We start from the raw sequence: 26006 nt of genomic DNA on the forward strand, positions 1-26006 counted from the left end.
CACTGAGAGAGTCATATAACATGGTCTTTGCAGCTGGAGCAAAAACAAAGGGGTGTTTACAGTAACCATTGGAAATGACAGGACCTGTTTCAGTGTGAGTTCCGTAATGCTGAAAGTGACTTAACTAAGTCTGAGATAAACATTTCTTGGAGTGTTCCCTTTATGTAGATCTTGGAGTTAGTGTATATAAGTTTAGGGGGTCCAGTCCTCACATTTGTGGGGTGCAAGGGGGCTTGCTGCCACCTGTGAAAAAGAAGTTTAAAGGTGGAGAGCAGTGCTCGATATTCACTCTTCTTTTGCGATTTTGGTCTTGTTTTTCAGTATATTGTCATTCAGTGTTACTAGTGCCAATGTTTTGGTAGGGAAGAGATGTTTACCCTATACCTAGAGTTACCTTTAAGAGAGGTTGTTCTGCAAGAGAAAGCACATTTTGTTTTTCTTCTAAGCAGGCAGGGTGGGGTGGGGGTGGGGGGCTCTATAGAAACCAAGGTGGAACTAACTAAATTCACAATACAAAAGTATTAATGCGCCTGGAGAATGCCAGATTCTTGAGCGGAAGGGTTAGAACAAATTTTCAGGGACTTAGAAGGAAGCTTGTTAAACGGAAGTTGTTCCTACAGGTTGTGTTGGACCAGTTGTCATTCTGTGTGAGGAAAGTGAATGAATTACCTGTGTGACAAATTCTGCTGAAAACTGAACAGGCTAGCTATAAAGAACTGTGGTTCCAATAACAAGTGAAGATTTTTGTTTTGAAAAAAAAAGCAATATAAGAGTGTCTCAGAAAACAATAACCAGAACTGTGGATTGTTTGTTTGCTGGAAAATAAAACAAAAGACAAGATACATGTATCATCATTTATGATGTCCACCAAGCTGAAAAGAACAAATAACCCTTAGTTTTTGAAATGCATAAAATTAACTTTCAGACTGGTGTTCGGCTGCATGCTGAGCAAAGTTACTATTGTGGCCCCTCAAAATACACATTAGGACATTCCACTCAAGTACCTGAATTCTCCACTATAAGATTTTTTTTCATTTTTCTGTATAAAGCACATGTATAACAAAGATTTGCCTTTCACAGGACACACGAAAGATGTGTTAAAAAATAAAATAGTACTTGCACTGAAATAAGTTTACCACAGCAATATACAAGTATGATACCTCTTTGAGATACATAGGTTCATAGGTGTATACTAGGCTAATGACCACAAGGGTCATTATAAGCCTAGCCATGCAATCCAGCCCAACTGTGTCCCCTATGGGCATTTATTAGGAGGAAGTACATTAGTTAGGAAGTTTCTAGGGGTTGTGTGGTGGGTATGTTAGTTTGGGGTTTGCTGTCTGCCTCTGTCTGTCAGAGACATTGGGGCCTGAATGAATTTTCCAATCTATTAGTCAGGGTTGTGCTTGTATAGGTTAGGATGGACTCTGCTTCACATGGATGGGAGCCTGTTCTGGAGCATGGAATCCTGTGCGATGCATATCTGTTTCACTAACTTGTCTTATTTATATCACAAGCAAAATTTAAAGCCTTAGATCAAGTGGTTCTGATGCTGTTCATTTTGTGGATGAGCAGCGGGTCCATCAGAGTTGTATGCAGCCATAGATCACCTCTCAGTAGTCTGTAGGAGACAGAGTATAAAAATACGGCTTTAAGGCAGTCCGTATAGGACAAATGTGTTACCCTGGATTCTCCTGGTAGGGAATCTTTGTGGATGTTCCAACTGTTGCATATGTCTGGTCAGGTACATGTCAAAGGGGGCATTATACTCAATGATGGATCTGATAAGGGCTGAATAAAGTGGCACTATAACTTCCTTGGACCTGTATGCCAGTCTCTTTACCTCCAAGATGTAGATACTAAATAGGAACGGTCCAAGCACTGAGCCCTAAGGCACCCTGCTGGTGACCGGTCTTATAGTGGAGGTGGTATCACCAGCCCTGACTTCCTGGGTCCTGTCTGTGACCCAGTAATTGTGTTATATTGGGGTTTATGCCCAGTTTGAGTGGGGTACTTTATCGAATGCCTTAGCCAAGTCGAGGTAGGTGGTATGCATCGTTTTTCCCTCAGACATAGCCTTGGTGACCTTCTCAAAGAAGCCCATCAGTTTTAGTAAGTATGACTTTCCCTTCACAAAACCAAACTAGTTTGGGTCCAAGATGCTTTCAGATAATTCTAAGACATGAATGACATAATTCAAATAAGCAATTAAAGTTTAGGAACTCACTGTCCTCCTCAGTCTTAGTAAGTCTGAGTGTCTTTTGGCTTATTTTAGGCTGTCTTCATTCAGGCCACCTGATGTCCCTGGTTCTGGACAGGGACACTTCTTTGCCTGTATATCATGCTCTCACCTGTCTAACTCTCTAAGATAAACATTTATCTGGGTATAAGGTTCGCAGTTGTGTAACTCTGTTGTTCAGACCCTTATCATTATGTCTAACTTCTGTCTGTATAGCGTGTCTGGACCCAGCTCCCACCTGTATCCACTTTAATCCCTCTGCTGAGAGGAAAACTTTTCTGCTGCTTTCAACTGCTATTCTTTTTATAGGAGATTTTGGGTTACTTTGTCTCTATCTATACGCTGTCTCATAGAAAGAAATGTCTTTGAACTCCATCATTAAAACCTCTCAACTGTTCCTGATTTTCAAGAATGCCCTGGACTTTCCCCAATATTTTTGCCTTGTCACTTATAAAATGTTTGATTTTGTGGTAAATCACTAAAGTTTCAGTCATTCAGTAATGCCAGGAGTTAGATGTTCACACTTCTTATTGTTCCAAAGATACATGTTTATCAAAGCCTGCTGTTCTGTTAACTTATTGCAGTCATATTTAAAACTTTTCCCTGAGTTTGGGCCTTTTTCTCCCCCATTATTGTTGGTTTTATCCAAAATTCTTGAATACAGAAGTTTAGAGCTATACCATTATAACCCTCCCCCCCCCCCCACACACACACACGCAAACACTCAGAACTAGGAATGTGAGCTACTCTGTACCCTGCTGACTCCCTGCATGATCAGCCAACTGATTCAGCGTGCAAACTAGGCATGAATACTCCGCTGTCTCACAGAGCCAGCCCAGGATGTGAGATCCATAGCTACATGGAACTCCATTTTATCTGGTCACAGTCTGAAGAATTCTGTCTTGACCTTTGCAAACTGTCCTAGTTCTGAACATTTACAAAGCCAAATTTTCAAGATTGCAGGGTTTCTTTATCTCAGATAACAGTGATTCTTGAAAGTTGGTCATATTTCCCAAACACACTCTTGAAGATACAAATATTTCCTTCTATTATAATTTTTGACAGATGTCATTCCCTGTTTGTCACCACAGAACACTTCAACAGTGTCTCTGGCCTTTGTTTGCATTACACTACCTTTTTTCTGTTTCACAGAACAATGTGTAAGGCTTTCATGACAGTCATTTAGATGCTCTTGCTTGTTTTTGTTGTCTGTAATTCTTTCTTTGCACTTTGACACTACACTTCTTTACTGCTTTTGTTTTACTATGGTCTTTATGCCAGGTTAGTTTGTTGTATGTTTTCCTGTTGCTATATTAGCTGAACCTACATTCCTGTTGGTTCTTAATGGACTTAGTTCTTAACTCATTTAACAGACTTGCAGATATAAAGAGAGACATTTTTTAGAATTCTCTTTATGGAGTTATTTCCTTTAATTTGCATTAACAGTTCTTTACTTCCATGTTGACCTGTTGCATTTTTTTAACATTCATTTGTCTTTCTTTTTCTCACAAGTTAACACTTAGTTTTTATACTGAGTTATCTGACCGACACAAAAGAATCGCATTTTCTTTTGCTGTGAATTCTGTTTCTACACCGAGCATTTCATTAACTTGGCATTGAGTCATGTGCCCCTTACATAACTCATCCTTTTCTGCTGCGTACTTTCCTTACACTCTTTGCATTGAGTCATGGACTTCTTGCACAACTCATCTACTGTGCACTTTTTTCCACACCAGAAAGCTCCAACATAGAGTGTCTTACATATGTTTACACTCTGTGCCAGGGTCTACATAAAGTCTGCATTTCTTTTCTTAAATGTAATGAATTTTTCTTTTGAATCACAGCATTTTTTAAACTCAGTCTCTCTTATGTCTTATCCTAACTCCCCCACAAGGCATCATTTTGGTTAGACACTTTTTGGGCAAACACATACCTAAGTAACTTAGAAAACATTGTATTTCTAGACTTTATGCCAGGTCCATGCATGAGGTCTGTCTCCAACACCTTTATACAGTCAGTCCCCAGGTTAAGGACAAGATCCATTTTTAGTCTATCCTTAAATCAAATTTGTATCTAAGTCGAGACACATACATATGGTTCTTATTAAATATCACTTAGTCAAATGTTTGCCTCAATTTAGTATTTTACTTTTCTTTGCATATAAAACACTTTAGAAATATTTTCATGCAAAACAAAATCTTAAACATAATACTGTATACTGTAGCTATGCTTCCTTGCTTCCTATGAGATATGCTTCTTCACTTCCTACACAAACACACACACACACACACACACACACACACACACACACACACACACACACACACACACACACACACACACACAAAACAAACAAACATTTGAGTTCCAGAATTCATACCCTTCAGAAAATTCATGCTAATGCAAAACCTGTTATTCTATCAACTTTCTGAGTTTGTAAGAGCAATATTTATTAAAATTGTCCCTATTTTGGGCCATTTGCCCACTTTTATTTATGGCTTTTTCCAGATTTCTTGCTCTAAGAGGTTTAGAGGTGTATCACACACACACACATACACACACACACACACACACACACACACACACACACACACACACACACACACACACACACACACTCTTAACCCTACTTTACCTATTCCATAACTAACCCCCTCCTCTTATGCAGCCACCCACCTCTTAACTGCTGCCAGAGGATCGCTCACTTGCTCTCTCACTCTTCACTATCTGTCTCACACACAGTCACTTCTTCATTCATACCTGCATTCACTCACACATTGCTGTCACTCTCCCAATCTCTATCTCTCTCTCTCTCTCTCTCTCTCACACACACATACACAAACACACACACACAGATTTGGGCAATTTTAACTATTTTAATTTTTCTCATGTTATTTCTGTCATTGTGGCAACCCGTTCTTATCTATTCATTGTCTGCATGTCAGATGTCCGCAACCTGGGAATTGCCAGTATAGCAAGCCTCTATATTTTTCACACAGTACAGCTCATTTTGAGTCAAATTTTCTTTTATCCATTGTAGTTCAGACTCCATTTGAACCATATTTTTTTTATATCTCATACTACTAGTTTGGTAAGCTCAGACAGACTTTCACTTAGGGTATCTATTTATTTATGCACATCTCCATTATCTTGTTCAAATACTACCATGAACACAATTTCAAACTCATTGTCTGTTTTACTTTCCAACTGATTCATGTCAGTTATCAGCCCGTTATGACCTTTTTGAGAATCAAGCCACCATTATATGTGTCAGTTCTCCTTTGTATTTTCTTTCCATTTTGTATGAACTTTTGAAACATTTCTTGTTTTAATTTCTTACTTTATTCAGCAACAGCACCCTCAGTGCTTGATTTATTAAAATGTTTTCTGTAACCTTTTGTGTGCCCAGAATTTCTTCACTTAAAGTGGTTAAATCTGTTTAGACAATGGACAAACTGTACATTTCTGCTCTAAGTGAGGTCCTAATATACAGGTTGTTGTGTCTTTCGGCTTTTCCCAGTTAGGGGTCGCCACAGCAGAACTCCGGTCCGCTAACGATTGGTAGTTGATTTTTACGTGCCGTGTTACCAGCCCTTTTGCACAGCCTTCAACGAAGGTACGCCCATTCACGCATGTCTCCATGCAGAAGACGTTCTAGCTGAGACTCGAACCAGACAGCGTCTGACTGTGAGGCGACAACGCAACTGCAGCACCACCACTGCGAACGTGTGGTAAAAAAAGCAAGTATACGGCTTTACAGCAGCATATTCAGCTGCCATGAAGCTCCATAAGAAAAAAAATAAAAAAAATATTCTTTTTTTTACACTCACTAAATGGGAATTTGCTGTTTAGTGAGTGTAAAATTAAAAAAAAAAAAGTAAAATAAAAAAGTAGCATGTTTGCATCTGTGTGTGTGTGTGTGTTTGAGTGTATTTCTGAGTATGTGCATACATGTACATCTGTGTTGAGTAAATGTTTGTATTTCTCTCTGTGTGCACGCATGTGCGTCTGTGCTTGTAAGAGAGACAGAGAGAGAGAGAGAGAGAGAAAGAGAAAGACAGAAATCATGAGTGAGAGATAGACAGATTGACAGAGGCATTGCATATCAAAGTATTTTGACTGCAACAGACACTCCATCAAAATGCATTATCTTAACGATAAAAAGTAGAAAACTAATGCCTGTCATTACTGGCTGACTTTAGTCTTTAGTTATTTATAAGCAAATTAAGTATTCTACAAAGGCATACCTCTCAACCTGCAGACACTGAAAATAGGAACAGAGGCCTTTTAAACATAGGAACATCTAACTAAATATCTGGCAATTAAATAGCATACCATTTTAATACAAAATAGCACATAACTCTTCCAACTTCTAGTAGACATGTGGGATGCAACTCAAAGTAATTGTTTAAAAAACAGAGAGTGATAAAAATGATGAAAAATATAAGCACATTATCAGAGGCAATAGTAAATCTGAAGAGTTTAATGAACTGTATTTCAAAATTCTACCACAGGAGGTGTGCCCTTTTTTTAAACTCTTGTTGCCAGTAGTATGTTTGTTATGTAGTGTTGCTTTCTGTGTATCATACAGCTTCAAAAATCATTTGTGATGAAGGGATTCAGAAAATTGTCTGAAGGGGTATGTGAAAAAAACTAAACACACTGTCATCTGTATTAGCATTTCTGGCAGGAGATTTGTGCATATTCTTAGATTAACTTCTATTGTATGCCAGCATGCCTAATTGTGAAAATGTAAATAAGTTTTACAATATTGAGTATTTTCCTCTTTAAACAGAATATTTAAAGGATCTGTCACTGCTTTGTTACATTTCTAACTGCCAACTGTGGAGAATCAGCTGAGCACTGAGTGATGTCATTGGAAAGTTCCTGGTTGCTAAGAAATTATTTAAAGATGATTGTTGTATTTTTGAAATCAGACAGTTGAGGCTGAGCTGTTTGTCAAGTGCAGAACAGTTTGTCAAATACTGAGCAGTCAGTAGACCCCAAGAAAAGAGATCTCACCAATAAAACTGTAAGCTTGCCTTGTTATTATATCTCAGACTAGATCAGAGCCAATATTATTTAGCTAGATCAGGAAAGCTTAGTAATTTAGATCAAGTTTTTCTTGAATAATGGATTTCTGTCCTGCAGTTTGATTTTACATTTCTGGTGATTGAATTCTAATGTTTGTTGAGAATTATTGATTTACAATCTTGTAATCATTCTTACTTATAATTAAATGTTTTTCATTACTTTACAGTGTGGTTGGAAATCATTTTTTTCTGTAGAGATTAAAGAGTGTTTCTACCTGTTTGATAATCCTCAAATAACCTGAAAACCTAACTGTTCTGGTCATAGCTATCATTTATTTTGATAATTAATTTTCATAACTGAACACCCCTTTGGAAAGGCATGAAGACCCTCTGATTGGTGGTGGCATTACTGTATTATTTTGAGAAAGTGACACAGCTGGAAACCTGTGTCAAGCTTTCCCAGAAGTATTTGGATGTATGAGATTTAAATTTACTTTGAGTGCATCAGAGGTCTTAAACTGGGGCACTTGCCCTGAAGTGTGTAATAAGAAAATAAATTTGGGTGGACAGAGGTATATAGTCTAGTCCCAGAAAAATAGAGCATGTTCCTATTGTGCACTTAAGGGAAAATTCTGAAATATTACTTTTGTTTAAGTGACAGTCTCCTATTGGAGTCAGTAGTGAGGACTGATGCTCCTTAGCTACTGACCCAGGATAGTAAGGGACATCAGTTTAATTGTTGGCAGTCCAGTGAGGTATTGGCCAGATGTTGCAGGATAAATCAAGCCTGAACACTGGACACACTTCTTTAAAAAATGAACATTCTATGCAAGAGTAAATCTAGTCTGAAAACAAGAGTGTTCCTCCAAAACAGAGACAGTTGAAAGGTCTGTACAAGGGTCTGAGTAGAACCATGCAACACAGTCAGGGACTGTTAAGAGGCAATTGGTGGGTAGCAATGCCTTGTATTCTGTGATTTTTTTCCCCTCCATTTGATCACAGTGAGGCCTCAGAGATATATTCAGTAAGCAAAGTGGTTGCAACAGCTGAGTGAGGGGTAAATGTGTGTGTGTGTGTGTGTGTGTGTGTGTGTGTGTGTGTGTGTGCATGTGCATGTAGATTGCATTGGGTTGCACTGTATGCTTATGTTTGCAATAAATTATATCCATTGCTGAAGACATCGTTTATTTATATATTATTTTACTGAATCACAGTATGTGGCTATAGTTGCAGTTCAAGTGTGTGTGTGTTTGTGTGTGTGTGTGTGATTGTGTATGTGTATATTCAGAGAGAGAAGCAGCTACAATGGGCTGCACTGTATGCTGTTGACAGCACTGAGGTGAGGTATACAATAATTATGTAGTTTATATATTTTTTTATCATATCCAGACATCTCAAGTATAAACAGTCAATAAACTGGTTGTAATTGGTGGACACATCTGCATGTTTGTATGTGTGCGTGTATGTGTGTGTGTGTGTGTGTGTGTGTGTGTGTGTGTGTGTGTGTGTGTGTGTGTGTATGTGTGTGTGTGTATGTTGTCTATGTGTACATAGGTATCTGTGCATGTGTGCATGCGAGTGTGTGTGTTTGCTTGTGATCTTGTATATTTGATTGTGTCTATACATGTATGTATGTATGTATGTTTGTGTGATTTGTGTGTGTCTATCTGTGTGTTTGTGTGCCTGCATGCACACAAGGAGATTGGAATGCATTTCACAAGAATATATCTGACATGAAGCAGGTGAACTAAATTACTGTGGCCATTCTGTTATATATGTGTTCAGTCACTTGGTCATTATTAGACATCCAAGGTAAACACAGAAAATAAAGTGTTTGTACTTGGTGGAAGTGGAAGTCATGTATGCATGAAACTGACTGACTCTTGCTGTCATTTGATAATATCTAAACAGTTGTTGATCTGTTTTTTCAGGACTAGCATGTGGTTGAATAAAACAAGTTGACATCCATTACTGCGACAATTATTACTATTTTATTTGATCATAACTGGGCATCTGAGGTGTATCTATCCAGCCAGCCAGCCAGCCATCCATCCACAACCCTTTTTCCCATTTTTACATATGAGGTCAGGGTGTCACTTCAACAGTGACAATCATCTAGAGCCAAGGTTTACACAGCTAGGTGGCTAGCCCTGCCGCAATCTGAATATAGCTTATAAAGTGGCTAGAATGAGTGGGCATTGAAGCAGTCTGTGGGAGAAAGTGCCATACCCCAGAGCTTATCTAAATAATCCTGTCTTGGTTTGTAATTGACTATGTAGTTGCCTGGTAAGAGAAGTTTTATTTTAATTTATATTTTATTTTTTACCATTGTTTTTCACTGCTGTAGGAATAAATGGATAGCTTGTAGACAAGAAAGTTTACTTTGATTCAGATTTTGTTGTTTAACCTTTAATTTTCACTGTTTGTTGTTAGAATGGGATAGGTTTTAGACAGGCAAACTCTAGCCATCCCAAGGGAATTAGCTTTAAATTCACACAGGCAGCAGAGAGGATGAACTCGAACTTCTCTAAACAATCCTGTCTTGTTTTGTGATTTATTGATCTTTACTGTTATAGGGAGGTGTGACTGTGAGTGATAGTAAGCAGAAGCTACTGCATGCATTCATGTACGATGTAAAGGAATTCCAGCTTTTGTTTGACTTTCACAACTTGTATGGTCAGAGAAATGACTTTACTGTACTTAATTTAACATTTAGTTGTATATTGTTTGTGTGATTTTTCTAATAGAAATTGATTTGAATTCCCTTTGAATTCTGTTGTAACTAATTTTGATTATTCTTTTCTTTTAGAATTCTTTATTTATTTGCAGCTAAATATAAGTTCTTTAAATGAGTATGTCATTAAGGATTTGTTAAAGCAGAAGTATCTTGTACAGTGTATTAAATGCTGTGTATATTTAAAGGTTACACCTGATAACACTGGTGATCTGTGCTCCTCATGTCAAAAACTGGATGATTATTAGTAGTAAATCTAGTCTTAATAATGACGATTGGAAAACTGTTGCTAAATACATGAGATAACTAATGTTAGGCAACTAGCAAAAAGAACACATTTAGGAAAGGAAGTGTCTATTTTCTGTAACGATCACTTAACCCCTATTCAACAAGATAATACCAGAGACAACTATGGAATTTTGGATATAAGTATTCAGCAATCTGAGGATTCAGAGCATATAGAAGAACATAAAAAAAAGAAGGGAAGTAGTTCACAACAAATAAGGCAGAAAAAGGAAATGATAAAAGTCTGTAAAGCACAGAAAATACATACAGAAAAGGATGCTGCTCTGTTATGTAACACACAGATTACAGTGAATTATACATTTTTTTCTATCAGAAAGTCTTCATTCTACAGAAAAAGGCATCATATTTCCAAAAGACAGGATAGAAAAAAAAGGCAAGGGGAAGGTGAAAAGGAAGAAATCAAAACGGAATGTGGAAGAACTGAAGCACATTACTGTAAGAAAAAGAGAAAGGCAGACATTAGCTATCTGGCTCAATCCGTGGATGTATAAAGCCAGCTGGATGAGAATTGTAGGCTTGCAACTGTAATAAGCAGTGAAAACAGTGGGATTAGTAAGATTAATGGTGATGACGATCATTCCTTGTAACAATTGATAGAGCAGATATTATCAAATTACAAGTTGAAGATTCTTCAAATCTGGTAAAAAAGATACTTTTGTAATTGGAGATTCAGTTATTAGAAGAACTAACACATTTCTAGAGAAGATAATGAACATCAAGTAGTGTTATGCTTGGAGCAAAAATAGAGGATGTGATTCAGACCTTAAACTGTCTTAATGTAAGGAAGTATGGATGTGTTTATATTCATATTGGTGCAAATGATCTCATCTGCAAGGACTGTCTAACTGTTAGCAGGGAACTCTTAACTAGCATAGCTTGTACAGGTGATAGAATATATGTTTCACAAATCACACATAGAAAGGAGAGTCAGGTCACCATTAATGGAAAGATTTTTTGGGTAAATACCTATGAGTTGCATGGCTAGGTTTAAAAAATCCTGGTCATTAGCCTAGTAAACACTTGTGAATCTATGAAAAAAAAATGTTTGAATTTAAAAAATGGAAATGCATAGAGCATTCAAGCCTAATTTTGGGCACACGTGATCAGACAGGATAATGTGCTCATATCAAGAATTTTTGCAGCATATATTTTTCAATATTTAACAAACGCAAGGTAGGATTTTTGCCATGCTGAAAATTTAACAGTTGACAGATAGCAACATCTGATCATCAGTAATGGCTGTCAATGCTAGCAACACCTGATGCATATCTAATGGTTATCAATGCTATGAACATTAATAATATTTTTATTGGAAAATTTACTACATTCCCATAAAACTGATGTGATATTTTTTTGTGAAACATGGTTAAAGAACAATGCCTGGAAACCAGTTCTGTCAGGGTATAAATGTTTTAATGTTTTTTTACTGTAACAGACATCCTAACCAAAAACATGTGGAAGTGTTATGATAGGGATTAATGATTGGTATGAGAAAACACCAACCCAGTTATGTAATTGTGAAAAAAAAGACAATTCTGGAACATACAACAATTGTTGTAATGTGTAGACCACCAACGTCAAGTGCTGATAACCTAGAGGAATTCATACATTTTTTGCATGAAACAGAAAAAAAGAATAATAGGGATGGAAACTTAATGTTACCATAAGCAAACTAGAATATTAATTCAACAACATTAGTACGAAAATTATTCACATTGTATGTTCAGGAGCAACAGGTGCTTCAGATTGTAAAAAAGCTGACCAGGGAACAGAAATATTAGACATTGTTTGTGGTCCTAAAGAAATTATTGTTACTTCATACCAAGCTTTACCATCATCAATATGCAGTGGTCATGGGCTTATGAAGGTTAATTTGTCGCTAGGTAATTCTGCCAAACTGAAATTTAACCAATACACAGAAGATTAATAACAAATTATATGGAAGTAAAACAAAATGAAAAACTAATTAGAGTGATGCATTCAGTGGAAAAACTGAAGGATGAATGTGAAAAGTTTTGAAAGAGAAATTGTTTTAATGCAAAAAAAAAAAAATCAAAAATGTTTAACATCAGGATGTAGGCATACAACATCAGAAGGATATATTTCCATAAGAACAAGATACTTGATTAAGATGAGAGACAAAAAATATAAAAAAATGAGAGGCTGAACTACAACTTTTAACACTGAAATGAATAAGCTGGACAGGCAAAGTAAACATAGTGTGAGACAAGATCAAGAAAAATTTGAAGATAATTTATATAAAGATATTGAAAACAATAGGAAACCATTTTATAGATACATAAGACGTGGAAGGAGTGAAGACATACAGACTGATAAATTGAGTGTAGATTGTAAAATTTATTCTCATACACAACAGAGTATAGATATATTTAAGGGTCTATATTAGAACATCGAAAGTTTAATAGTTCGAATCACCAAAAGTCGAATTTATTGATCGAACTATTAAAACATTGAATGTTCATAAAAATAAATTCAAAAAAAGAAAAACTAAAGGGTGTAGGTAGGGGGCAAGCCCCCCTGCTCCCCCACATGGGGGGCTGTGCCCCCCACACCCCCTGCTACTTAAATATACCAACTCCGAGACTGCACTACATTGCAGTAAATGGAAATCTCCCCTTACAGAGATTTCCGTTTACACATTCGATATTCTTAGCGTTCGCTATTGTCGTGTCGACAATATCAGATTTTATATTGTTGGCTTTGGACAATGTAATATAGACCCATTTATAAAATCTTATACAAAGCAGTTTAGCTCCACAAAGGGGGTGATAAATTATCCTAGTTGCATCCAGGTAACCTCAGATACTGAAATCAAATTAGATTATACTGAAAAAGAACTTTGCAAATTGGATCCCAATAAAACACATGGGGGAGATGGAATTAGTAATAATGAGCTGAAACCACTTCAGCAAGAACTTACAGTACCATTATATGTACTATTTACGAGGTCATATAAATATGGAGAGATTCCACAAGATTGGAGACATGCACTTGTTAAACCTGCCTTTAAGGGAAAGGAGAGTAGGACAAACCAAGAATCATACAGACCCTTTTGTTTACTTTCATGTTGTAGAAAAATAATTGAGAAGGTAATATTGGCTACATTATTGTCAGAATTGGATAGTTTGGGACATGTAACCACATATTAGCATGCATATATTGAAAAACAGATCTATGACCACCTATAGCATGGTGCTCTATAACAGTAGGTTAACAGCTATGAATGAAAAATTGTGCTGCAGTATAATTTATATAGATTTATCTTCATAATTTGTCAGAGACATACACAAAATACCGATCAGTCAATTAGAACAACTAGGTATTGATGTACACTTCATAGGATGGATAGCTGCACGGTTCATAAACAGGATGTTGCAAGTATCATATGACAATTGGACAGGTGAAATTCAAGGTTACAGTCAGGGTGTCCCACAGGGCTCTGTCCTTGGCACATACCTGTTTAAATTGTCTTTCGGATCTGTCTTTGTTATCTGAGCTGTTCTACAGTCTGTGTGCAGATAACTTGAAATTGGATAAACTAATTATGTGTGTTACAGATAGAGCATGTTTGCAAAAGAACTTGACTAAATTGACCATTTGGGTACAGGAGAATAATATGCAGATAAATACATCAAAAACTAAGCATATGAGATTTTTGAGACATAAATTGAAAGGTGAATATTTAATACAGCATATAGAGTTTAAACTATAGATTCTTTCAGTGACTTGAGTATATGAATAGATCCAGCTTATGATAGTTGTCAAACTGTAGGTTGTATAAAGTCTAGGAAATCCAGAATGATGAAGTCATTATTTGTTAGTTACATTAGACCCAAACCTGAGTATGGAAAACAAAACAGAAACCTTATAAGAAAACAAAAGTTATTATGAAAGACTATAATATCTGATCGTGTACAGTGTCTCATATTTGATATTTAGTAGGACACCTTATGTAGATATGTAGAGCGACAACTACTTCTGAGAATATTTGGGGTTATCAGAAAGTGGTAGATAATCATCAGACAACCTATGTAGAAAATTCTATAGGAATGAGAAGTGTACTAATGGGTTCTCTGAGAGAGTAGCTGTTGCATTGATTAGACTAACAAATTACATTAAAGCAAGTACTAATTTAGATATTTTTAAGAACAGCCTGGACACTTAATCAGGGAGCAACTGTTTTTGGTGTATTGGCAGACTGGTAGGGCATTAATGCCCATGCTTGGACTATTTGTATGCATGTATTCCTAAGCTACTGTGTCACCACAGGTAAACCATCATTGACTTGATGTTATATAGCCTTACCCCATTCCATGTAGATCTACCTATGCAGAGCTTTCCTGCAGCCTCTGTTGCTTTGAAGTTATCAGACACAAATGGTAATTTGTGAGAAGCTAGGAATAGTAAAAATAATTCACAGTGTAAAACTTAACTGAATATGTACAGAATCATTTTCACAGTCACACAGACAACTTTGACACTGTGCAGAACCACATCAAAGAAATATTGTATTGCTGTGTTCATTTATTCATGGACTTAGAAAGCTTGCCATTGCAATGTTGATTTATTCATGAGCTTAAAACCTGACACTGAACCAGTAACACGTGCTTCCAGAAAAGCACCTGTAACACTCACAAGTAAAGTAAAACAGGAGTTTAAGACAATGTGAACCTAGGTGTCCTTAAAAATCAATTAAAGCCAACAGGGTAGGTAAACAGTAAAGCAACTATTGTAATAAAAGGCAAGAGTTGTAGTTTTTGGTTTGCATGACCTCAGTAGAGCAGTGGATGATACAAATGTTCTAATACATAAAACTAGTTCAACAGATGTCCAGACTGTGTACATTTACTGAACAATTATAAGGCACAGGTTTCTTAGACCTCTGTTCGGAATTTTGTCAGCAATAAATGTGCTACAGTGGGCTGTTGCCGGTATAATTAAGGTTTGATAGGTGTTGTAACCATAACTCATGATCCTTTCTTGTGGCATTAGAAAAAAGAACCACATCATTAAAGACTGCAGCAGTTATCAAAGACATAAGTAACCTCCAAACCCTGGATCCTACCCAATTTGGCTTTGTGAAGGGCAGATCTTGCCTGTTAAATCTGGTGGATTTCTTTGAAAGTGTGATCAAGGCCTTTGATGAGGGCAGATTTGTGCACACAGCATACCTCAACTTGGCAAAGGCTTTTGACATAATCAAACATTCAGGCATTACCAATAAACTTGGGAAACTGAATGTAAACCCTTTCGTTGTAAGATGGGTTGCCAACTGGCTCACAAACAAGACACACATTTTCAAAGTGGGTGACTCCACATCAATCAGCAGACCTATTATCAGGAGGGTGTCACAGGGGTAAGTGCCCCCTACTATTTGGTATATACTTCTCAGAAGTTCAGGTCAAAACTAAAGGATTGTGGCTGACCAAGTTTGCAGATGACTGCAAACTATGTGCAATCATTGAACCCCCAAATGATGTCAGTATACTCCAGGATGGTCCCACACAGACCAGCGATGGGAGTATTAGTCATGGTCTCAAAGTGGATGCAAAGAAATGCATTATCATTCCCTTTGGCACAAACACTGTACCTTCACATTATCAGATCAATAACAATACCCTAAGTACCCATGAAGTGGTACAGGACCTGGGATCACAGGTTGACCATGACCTTAACTTCGATCATCACATGTCTACCATTGTAAGGAAAGCTTTCCACATAGCTCACTTGATTAGTAAAGTCATCACCTCAAGAGCAAAAGAAGTAATAACCCCCCCCCCCCCATACTCAGCACTTATCTGGCCCATAACTGAGTGTAATGCCTCATTTGGTAAGCACTGACAGCAGTTAGACCAGTTTCTAACAAAGAAGATCAATGGCCTTCAGCATGTGCCTTACACAGGCCAACTAAAATGCCTGTCACTATACTCCGTATCATATAGACTTCTTAGGGGAGACTCATGCATGGCCTACAGAGAAACCCAAGACCCAAACCTTATGAGCTTACTGCATATCTGTAAATCAAATGGGGCTAGGGCTACCTGTTCCAGGGACTTAAATATGGTCTGAGATTTAAATAGGATATGCTGGAGGGACATATTTATTTCCCAGCGACTGCTACATCTTTGGAACAGGCTACCAATTCATGTGAAACCGAGCACCTCTATGACACTGTTCAAAACGAACTTGGATGAGTGGATGGAGCACCGTAAATTCTTACCAGTGATAGCGCCCACAACCTTCCTGGACATGGGCAGTCATCACTAAAGGCAATCTTGGGTATTGCCTAGTACCTCTCTGGTATTACATCGGATTGAAACTGCTAGGCTTAAAATGACCTCTGGGTTGATCTCCAATGATCTTATTAAGGCAGCATAATTTCAAGTTAAATAGGAGTAAATGTAAAATCAGGTTGACAAGTCTGAAATACATAGATCATATCATAATGCTCGACATCTTAAAGGCTGAGATAGAAACATTTTAAGTGTTTGTGCAAAGAACCAGGATAGCAGGCAATAAAGCATTACAAAGTTTTGCAGAAATCATGCAGTATCTGGCAAAGCTTTTACCTAATGAGTTTGAGATAACTATACATCTTAGAAAATTGCCAGAGCAAAATGTAGGCTGAGAATGGAACTGAGGTTAAGACACAAGTTTTGAAATTCAAGGCTATGGGAAAAGATGGTGACAGTGGAGCTCAGTGCAGTACTTGGATAGACATGATGTACAGTAGGTATTTTTTCTATGGCATCTTCTTAGGTTCATATGCACTTTTTATAGATGTCATCTGTATGTTCAGTCATTTTCATGATGTGACTAAAATGAGTAATTTGTCTTTCAAATATACTTGACATGAACTAACATTTTCATATCAGACCATTAACAACAACCTAGAATAAGCTATGCTTCCTCTGCAAGTTTCCATGTTGTTAAAATCTTTAATGGTAAAACTCTGCCACACAGCATTTATCCATAACTGCTTTTTTATCCCTCCAAAAATAATTGCTTCCTTGTTTGTGTTCTTGTGTTGTTCTGTTTACAAAACAAAACAAAGTTTCCCCAATTTAAATATAATGATGTTTATCAAACAAAAATAGGTCATAATTAACCTAGTCTTTATTTTTTAAATTACAGGCTCATCAAATACCAGCATGTTTTCATATACTTGCCAGCTATCAGATTCTACAATTCTTTCCAATGAAACAAGTTATATACGTAAGAGAGTTCCCTCTTTTTTTCAGTTTCAGATCATATTTTGTTTAGCTGCTGTAGAAGCAATATTTATGATTTTTTATATATTTGTTAACAGGGGTAGAGCACTGATCCATATGGATAATACCAGACTGTTGACTTGTAGGACCATTAGTAGCTTTGCCACAATATTCCATATCATTGCTACCTATTGACATGACTACGTTGTACCTAGTTTTGACACCTTTCAGTGAGTTTTGAAGGGCCAGACTGAAGGTGCATTTACAATTTTCAATCAGTTCATCAAGGTTATATTTAAAGAGGGACAGAGATCTACTTTGCTTTATATCCAATTGATGTCTATTCCATAAAATAGTGTTTCTCTATAATATATATTTATCTCCCCAGCAAGTCTTATTTATGTTTTGGTGGAAGTTAAGATCTCTTGAACCAGTGCTTAGGATGATACTTGTTTTGTAGATGTGCAGGAGGTCACATAAGACAGTATTCTTTGAGGTATTTAAGAGGTCACCTCTCAAGAGTCTGGAGCAAACAGAAAAGGGAAAGAGCAGTTTAAGATGGCCTGTGTGGCCTTTGTAACTCAAGGAAGACATTTGCTTGATTATTTTGTGAAGAAAGGATGCAGTCTGTCAAGCTGGCTCACATGCTTAGACAAGTACATACTAAAGTGACCATTGTACTGTATTATTAACGCGTGAGGTATAGAGATGGATAATAACTTCCTTAGATCTGGAAAAAATGCCCTTAGTGATTAGTATGGCTAGGTAAAAGGATTTCTTAACAACAGTGGATACATGGTGATTAAAGAATATATAGATGTCAACAAAAATTCCACAGGGCTCTATATTGAGGCCACTCCTATTTCTCCATATAGTTCTCCAATGTTCTAGCTAATGTCAAAGATTGTCTCTAGCTGGCCAAGTTTTGAGATATCTGCAAACATGAAGCATCAACTTTCCAGTGGCTCCGCAATCCTGTTAGAGGGTCTGTGATATATTAACACATGCTGCCTTGACCAATCTCTGAGCTTAAATGCAAAGAAGTACAGTATTGTCTCCTGTGGAAATGTGTACCTTAGTATCTAGGACATACAAGGTACCACATCAAAATTGCTACAGTTACTAGGGAACTGGGCATTTTCACAGACAACAAGCTCTCTTAAATTCAGCATGTTTCTACGGTCATTTAAAAAATCCTTCTATGTAGCTCAGCTGATAACTAAGGGTGTATTTCTTGATCTAGAAATGTCAGTATTCCTCTTACTCCTCACACATTATGCTATAATTGAATAAAATACTTTCTTCAGCATGTAACTAAACAAACACTTCATCAGACTTGAAAGACCTCGGTGCTTCCTTACTAAGAAAACCAAGAGCCTAAGCTCAAGACCCAATATCACTTCCTTGCCAGCTATAGGTCCCCGTTTATGACCCAGGAAGCCCATACCATGTATTTAAACTTATCAGAAACACTAACCATTCAACCCAGTACCATATTCATGGGTTACTTTAATTACCCCACTATTAACTCGGAATCCTATATGACACCAGACATACAGGCACAAAGATTCCTAGATTTTTTAAACACAAACTCCCTGAACCCGATAGTCAGTACACCAACCAAGGGGTGCAGCCATACTGGATCTGGTCCTCACTAATATGGGAGAGTGCTGCACACCCCCTACTGTAATATCTTCACTGGTAAGGTCAGACCATGAAATGGTCTCCTTTGAAGTAAAAATAAGACCTGGACCCCAGCTAAACTTGTAATATTCAGGAATTACTCTTAAGGCTAACCTCCTGCTATTAAGTGATAATCTGGCAAAATTTCAAGCCCCCATAAACCCTGAGAATACTGCTGCCTATGCAGAACTATTCACAGAAACCCTGTACAAGCATGTTAATAGCTGTATAGAGGCAGCTGTACTCACCAGAAAGAAGAACAGAACTAACTCAAAAAGCAAACCACCCTGGTGAAATCACAAAATCAGTAGGCTGTATAAGGTGCTTACCTTAGAAGCACAAGGTGCAGGGTTTGATTCTCACATGGGGTAATTGGCTAGGCTTAAAATGATCCATGAGGGCAGTTAGCCTAGTACTAATCTATGAACCTATGAACAGAAGAAAGAAAATCATGGCAACAATTAGTAGGTGCAGCACCCAGTAGGATAAAAGCACACTCATCCCACTAAACAAACATTTCAGGGCACAAGTAAAGTCTACCAAAGCCAAATTTGAGGTGAATTTGGCCTTCCAGGTCAAGGACAACCACAAGGTAGTCTTTAGCTATATCCGCTACCTCGAAGGCATCACACAATTGTGTGCAGAGCTCATTGTAAATGGAGCCACCTATACTGAGCCATAATATATAACGAATCTACTGGTAGATACATTCAGCATCAACTTTACAACTCTCTCCCCATCAACCTTCCCTCAGGAAATACCATCAAATATAACTCCCCCTGCTGTCACTAGGGAATAGTTCCTTAATGCTCTGTCTAAGGCCAAGAACACTGCATCAATGGGCCCAGACAATATCTCAGGATGCCTTCTAAATAGCATGAAAGATAACCTATCAGGGTCTCTGGAATTGCTATTTAACTATAGCCTAAAAACAGGTTTTGTGCCTCATGAATGGAGAACAGTAACATTTACCCCTCTGCACAAAGGTGGGCCATCTACAGACCCTGGAAACTACAGATCCATAAGTCTCACTAGGTTTACATGTAAAGCCATAGAAAGAATTATCATGGAAATGATCAATAGTGATATAGTAAACCTCCAGACACTGGACCCAACGTAGTTTCATTTCATCAAGGGCAGATCATGCCTACTCAGCCTGGTAGACTTCTTTGAGAAGATCACCAAAACAATGAATGAGGGCAAAATGATTCACACTGCCTACCTAACTTGACCTGGCCAAGGCATTTGACACAATCCCCCACTCAGGCACTGTTGACAAATGTAAGAGGTTAGGTACAAATCCTTTTGTCACCCAGTGGATACACAGCTGGCTCACAGACAGGGCCTAGGAAGTTAGAATTGGGGACTCCGCCTCTACAAAGAGGCCACTCACAAGTGGACTACTTCTGGGATCAGTTTTGGGACCACTCCTTTTTGGCATTTACTTCTCTGAAGTCAAGGCCAATGTCAGTGGTCTCTGGCTGACTAAATTTGCACATGATTGCAAATTAGGAGCTGTCATTGAATTCCACATTGACACAAATGTTCTCCAGGAGGGGTTGACACAGACAAACAACTGGTCAGAGCCATGAACTAAAACTAAATGCTAAGAAATGCATAATAGTATCCTTTGGGAAGTCATCCACCTCTGATAACTATCATATTGACAACACACCCTTTAGAGTTGACCCAGTGGTCAGTGATTTAGGAATACACATAGATAATTAAGCTGGTCTTTGACCATCGCATGTCTACAGTCGTTATGAAATCATTCTATGTTGCGTAGCTTATAAACAAAGGTGTAGCATCTAAGTCCAAGGAAGTCATTGTTCCACAGTATTCAGCATTCATCAGACCTGTCGTTGAGTACAATGCCCCCTTCGGTATGTACCTAACCATGCATACCCAACAATTGGAATGTTCACAGAGGTTACTCACTAAAAGAATACAGGGCTTATGTAAAATGTCCTATGTGGACCACCTCAAGGCTCTATCTCTGTATTCTGTCTCCTACAGGCTTTTGAGGGGAGATGTATGCCTGACATACAGGGCATTGTCAGACCCCACTCTGATGGACTTCCTGCATATCTGCAAAACAAACAGCACCAGAATTATACGTTCTAAATACTTAAACCTTGCCTGGGATATAAATAGGACCTGCTGGAGAGACAGGTATATATCCCAGAGATTACCCCATCTCTGAAATAGGCTCCCCATCCATGTGAAACAGAGTTTCTCCCTAACCCAATTCAAGTGCAACCTGGACAGTTGGATGGGGAACAGGAAATTCATCCCAGATTTAGTACCTATGTCTGTAATAAACCCAGGCAACCTGTAAATGGTTCATCTCCCAGGCCCTAGCTTGTAAATGTTTTATCTCCCAAGCCCCTGCTTACACTTATCAAGGGTATCAGAACTTGTCAGAGATTTTGTATGCATTGCTAGGCTTAAAAAGACCCCAGTGGTCATTAGCCTAATAAACACCTATAAACCTGTGCATAATACCATACAGCCCTAGCTCTAGTTTTGATCTCATACAGATTCCTGCAAACAGTTCTTTTGCCTAACTAAGGGATCAAATGGCTCTGTCATGTGTGAATATCTACAATCACAAAATATGCAACCCAACAAACATCTGTAATAGAGGATGTAATGGGATCCTATCTCGCCTACATTCGGCTCCGACTCGGCCACTATATACTAGAGCGAAGTCTCTAATTGGCTGGGCTACCCCTTATCCCAGGATGCACCACGCCTGCTTCCCCAGATCTCATTTGCCGCTTTTTAAGCTAGACGTGGTCTCGACTTGGCTGGAGCTAAGTGCATTTTTTGCTTATTTTGGTCTTTTGACCTAGGGTTTTCTTCAGAAATTTAACAAACAGCTGTTTTAACAGCTTTATTAGTGTGTGTGAGTCTTTTTGGGAGAATTTGAATTTCGGTGTTATTTTCTGTATACTGGGCAAGGCCCGTTTAAGTTAGAGGGCCTTTGCCCTTTTTTGTGTGTACTGTGTGGTGAGTTTTATATCTTCTGTACATCCTGTTTTTATCGGGCTAAGCCCGTTTTAAGTTAGAGGGCTTTTGCCCGTTTGTTATCTCCCTTCGGTGCTGTGTCTGTATTTCAGGCCTGTTTAAGTTAGAGGGCTCCTGCCCTACTCTAATTTTGTTCCTAGTGATTATTGTGATAGTTGTGTATTAGGATGTCTAAAGAGCAGAAGTCCGGCTTCAATTACAAAATGTCTCTCACAGACAGTCATGCTGTCTGTGTTTATTGTTTAGGACCAAAGCATTTGCAGGAAACATGTAGTGTTTGCCATGCTTTTTCCTCTAGGGTCCTTCAAGAACGAAAAAATAAATTGATCCTTAGGGGACTTATTAAGCCTTCCTTCGAGGAAGCTTTGGCTTCACCGACTACTCCAGCTTCTAAAAAGAAAAGGTCGTCGGCTCCGACCAGTCCGTAGGAGTTGACTTCCAAGAAACATAGCTCGACCTCTTCTTCCTCAGCTCCAATGGCTTTGGAGCCTCGGGTTGAAGGGTCTGCCTCGATGCCTCTTTCCTCGGCTCCATTGGTGTCGGAGCCGCAGGTTAGGGCACCGAGAGGCGAATCACCTACTTCGGCTCCTTTGGTCTTGGAGCCGTTGGAGGTGTGCAGCTCAGACTATTCCCCCTCGGCCCCAAAGTGTCCTTCAGCGCTGATACTTATTCATATGGTACCGGACACGGTACCGATAGTCTTGGAGCCTTTTCGGAGCCAGTCCCCTGGTTTATCGGAGCCAAGAGAGAAGTCGTCTCGGCCCCCATCTACTTCCTCTAAATCCTCCAGGTTGTCGGATTCGGATCTGGATAGGGTTATCCAGAGGCTTTTCCAGTCCCCGGTCGGCTCCAGCCCTTTCGGCTCCGGAGCAGATCCCCTCTTCGATGCATCCGATTCCTCCTCCAACCTCCTCGGAGCCATTGGAGTCGGTGATGGTGGAGCGAAGCAGAGTTGTCCAGTCGGAGCCGACACCCCTTCGGAGCTTCTCGGCTCCGACCATCATTCTTACCCTGTCCTCCGCATCAGGGTTCGGTACCAGGACTTCCTCGGTCTGGGCCGAGGGGAACACTTTGGAACTGATAGCTTCGGTGCCTAGTCTCCCCCTCGGAGCGTCGGCCGCAGGGATTCCCGGTGCTGTTGTGGTCTCTCAGCCGGTGTCCTCCATGGATCCCGGAGGTCCTGCCTTTGAGGCCATGAGGAGTGCACTGGCCATGTCCTTGCCGGCTCAGCAAGTCTCTACCTCACCGTCCCTAGACTTGGGTACTGGTGCTTCTGGTGTGCTTCTTTCCCACGACAGTGGGGCCCCAGGGCCTGAGGATACCCCCTTGGGGGGTTCCCTGATTCCGGGAGGTCCTTTTGAATCCACTTCGGATGAGCCTCCAAGGAAAAAATTGTGCAAGAGGAAGCACGTTGACTCCCAGGATGAGTCCATCACATCAGATACTGACCTCGATGATGCAGAGGGGTCCCCTAAATCGTCCTCGGATGATGTCTCCTTCTCAGATATCCTCGAGATCTTGAGACAGAGAGGCGATTGGCAATCCAAAACCCCTTCCGCTGAGGAGTCAGTCTTTCCCAAGGCCTTTGGGGCCCAGCCCTCCGCCTCCTGGGTGTCTCCACCCTTCGATGAATTACTAGACTTAATTTCTCGAAGGGTGTGGGAGCACCCTGACACTGTGGAACCGGTGCCTGCCAGGCCTAACAAGTTCCTCTCAGCCCCTTCCCAAAAGGAATTTTTGACTAAAGGAGTTGCAGTAGATGCTATGGTGGTGGCATCTGCCACCCAGCAGGACGTGGCAGAGGCTTCAATGTCTATTCACCCGCCTAATAAGGATTTCAGGAGCATGGATAGGTACGGGAAGCATACCCTTTCCTCAGCAGTCTTTACCCTGCGGTCGCTGAATTATCTTTGTCATTTTACCAGGCTCCAAAGGGACCTCCTCAAAGAGTTAGGTGAGTCTCTTACGGGTAATCTTCCTGAGGTGCTAGCCCAAACTTTTGGCACCCAGATGACTACTTTATCTTCGATAGTCAACTCGTCCATGAGGCTCATATCATATGCGGCCGAGGGGGCAAGTAGAGCAGCTGGAACAGGCGTGGCTCTTAGAAGACACGCCTGGTTACGCTTGTGTCCCCTTGCGGAGGCCTTTAAGTTTTCCTTTGCCAACGCCCCCTTTGATGGGTCTTCTCTGTTTGGACCCAAGGTGAAGGACACACTGACTCAGTGCGAGCAGGAGGGCAAGACCTTGACTGCCGTGGGAGCCCATTTTTCCGCTCCCTCTAGACCTTACCCCAAGGCCCAGAGAGGAAGGAAAATGTGGTTCAGGAAATCTCAAAGGTTTTTCCCTACTCCACCGAGTGATCCCCCCTCTAGAGGCAGGGGGGGGAATTCAGGAAGACGCCACCCCAGAGGCAGTAGAGGCCCCCGCAAATCTGGAGACCGCAATTCCTTTTGTGGTTCTTCCTACCCTCACCGTCCCTGAGATGTGGCCCGACTGTGCATCTCCGGAGCCAGTCGGGGGTTGTTTTGCGGAACACTCACAGGCTTGGGAATCTATCACCAAGGATCGGTGGGTGCTCCGGATTATAACCGGAGGCTATCTCATCCCTTTCTTCAAGCCCCCTCTTCCTATCAGGAAAATCCCGGACGTGCCACCCAGTCAGCGGGATCAGGCAGCTGTAGAGGTTTCAAAGCTGCTAAGCAAAGGAGTCATCCAGCCTGTCCCCGCCGACCAGATTGGATCAGGAACTTACTCAAGATTATTTTTGGTGCCAAAAAAGACAGGGGACTTAAGGCCCATTTTGGACCTAAGCTCATTGATTCGCTTTGTGAAAAAGTCCAAATTCCGAATGGTCACCCTTCAGTCCATTCTCCTGTTATTGGAGAAGGACGTCTGGATGTGCTCCTTAGACCTCAAGGACGCTTACTATCACATTCTGATACGTCAAGAGTCCAGGAGTCATTTACGCTTCCGCCTGGGAGCCAGTCATTTCCAGTTCCGAGCACTGCCCTTTGGTCTCACCACAGCCCCCAGGGTGTTCACCAAGTGTCTGGCAGTGGTGACAGCTCACCTGAGAAGTCTGGGATTCCAAGTGTTTCCCTATCTAGACGACTGGCTCCTTACTGCCACCTCCAAGCATCTATTAGTTTGTGCGATTATGACCACAGTCAGTTTGGGTCATTCACTAGGAATCACGTTCAATTGGGAAAAATCTGTGCTGCAGCCATCTCAGCGTATTACCTTATAGGCGCAGAGTTAGACACAAGAAGGATGCGTGCATTCTTGCCGGCAGAGAGGATTCAGGTCCTGCAATCTCAGGTTCAAACCTTGTTCCCCAGATCACGAGCTCCGGCCAGACAGATTCTACAGTTATTGGGCACGATGGCCTCAACTATTCTTCTAGTCCCCTTAGCCAGGCTGCACATGCGGGTGCTGCAATGGCTACTATCGGTTCAATGGTCCTTTCAGGAACTTCCCCTGAACCATTTGGTCCTGATTACGGAAAGTTGCCGTTGGGACCTCCGTTGGTGGCTGCTTCGGTCCAACCTGGACTAGAGGCAACCCTTTGCCCTTCAGCCCCCTGTTGCCATGGTGACCACGGACGCCTCCCAGATAGGGTGGGGGGGGTCATTATCTGGACAGGTCTGTCCAAGGCACATGGCAGGTTTACGAAGCACACTTACATATCAATATCCTGGAAATGAGAGCGGTGCTACTGGCACTGCAAGCACTTCATCATGCTCTCC

Source organism: Protopterus annectens, chromosome 5.part0 (genome assembly GCF_019279795.1).
Source record: "Protopterus annectens isolate FY-2018-M chromosome 5.part0, PAN1.0, whole genome shotgun sequence".
Taxonomy (NCBI): Eukaryota; Metazoa; Chordata; order Ceratodontiformes; family Protopteridae; genus Protopterus; species Protopterus annectens.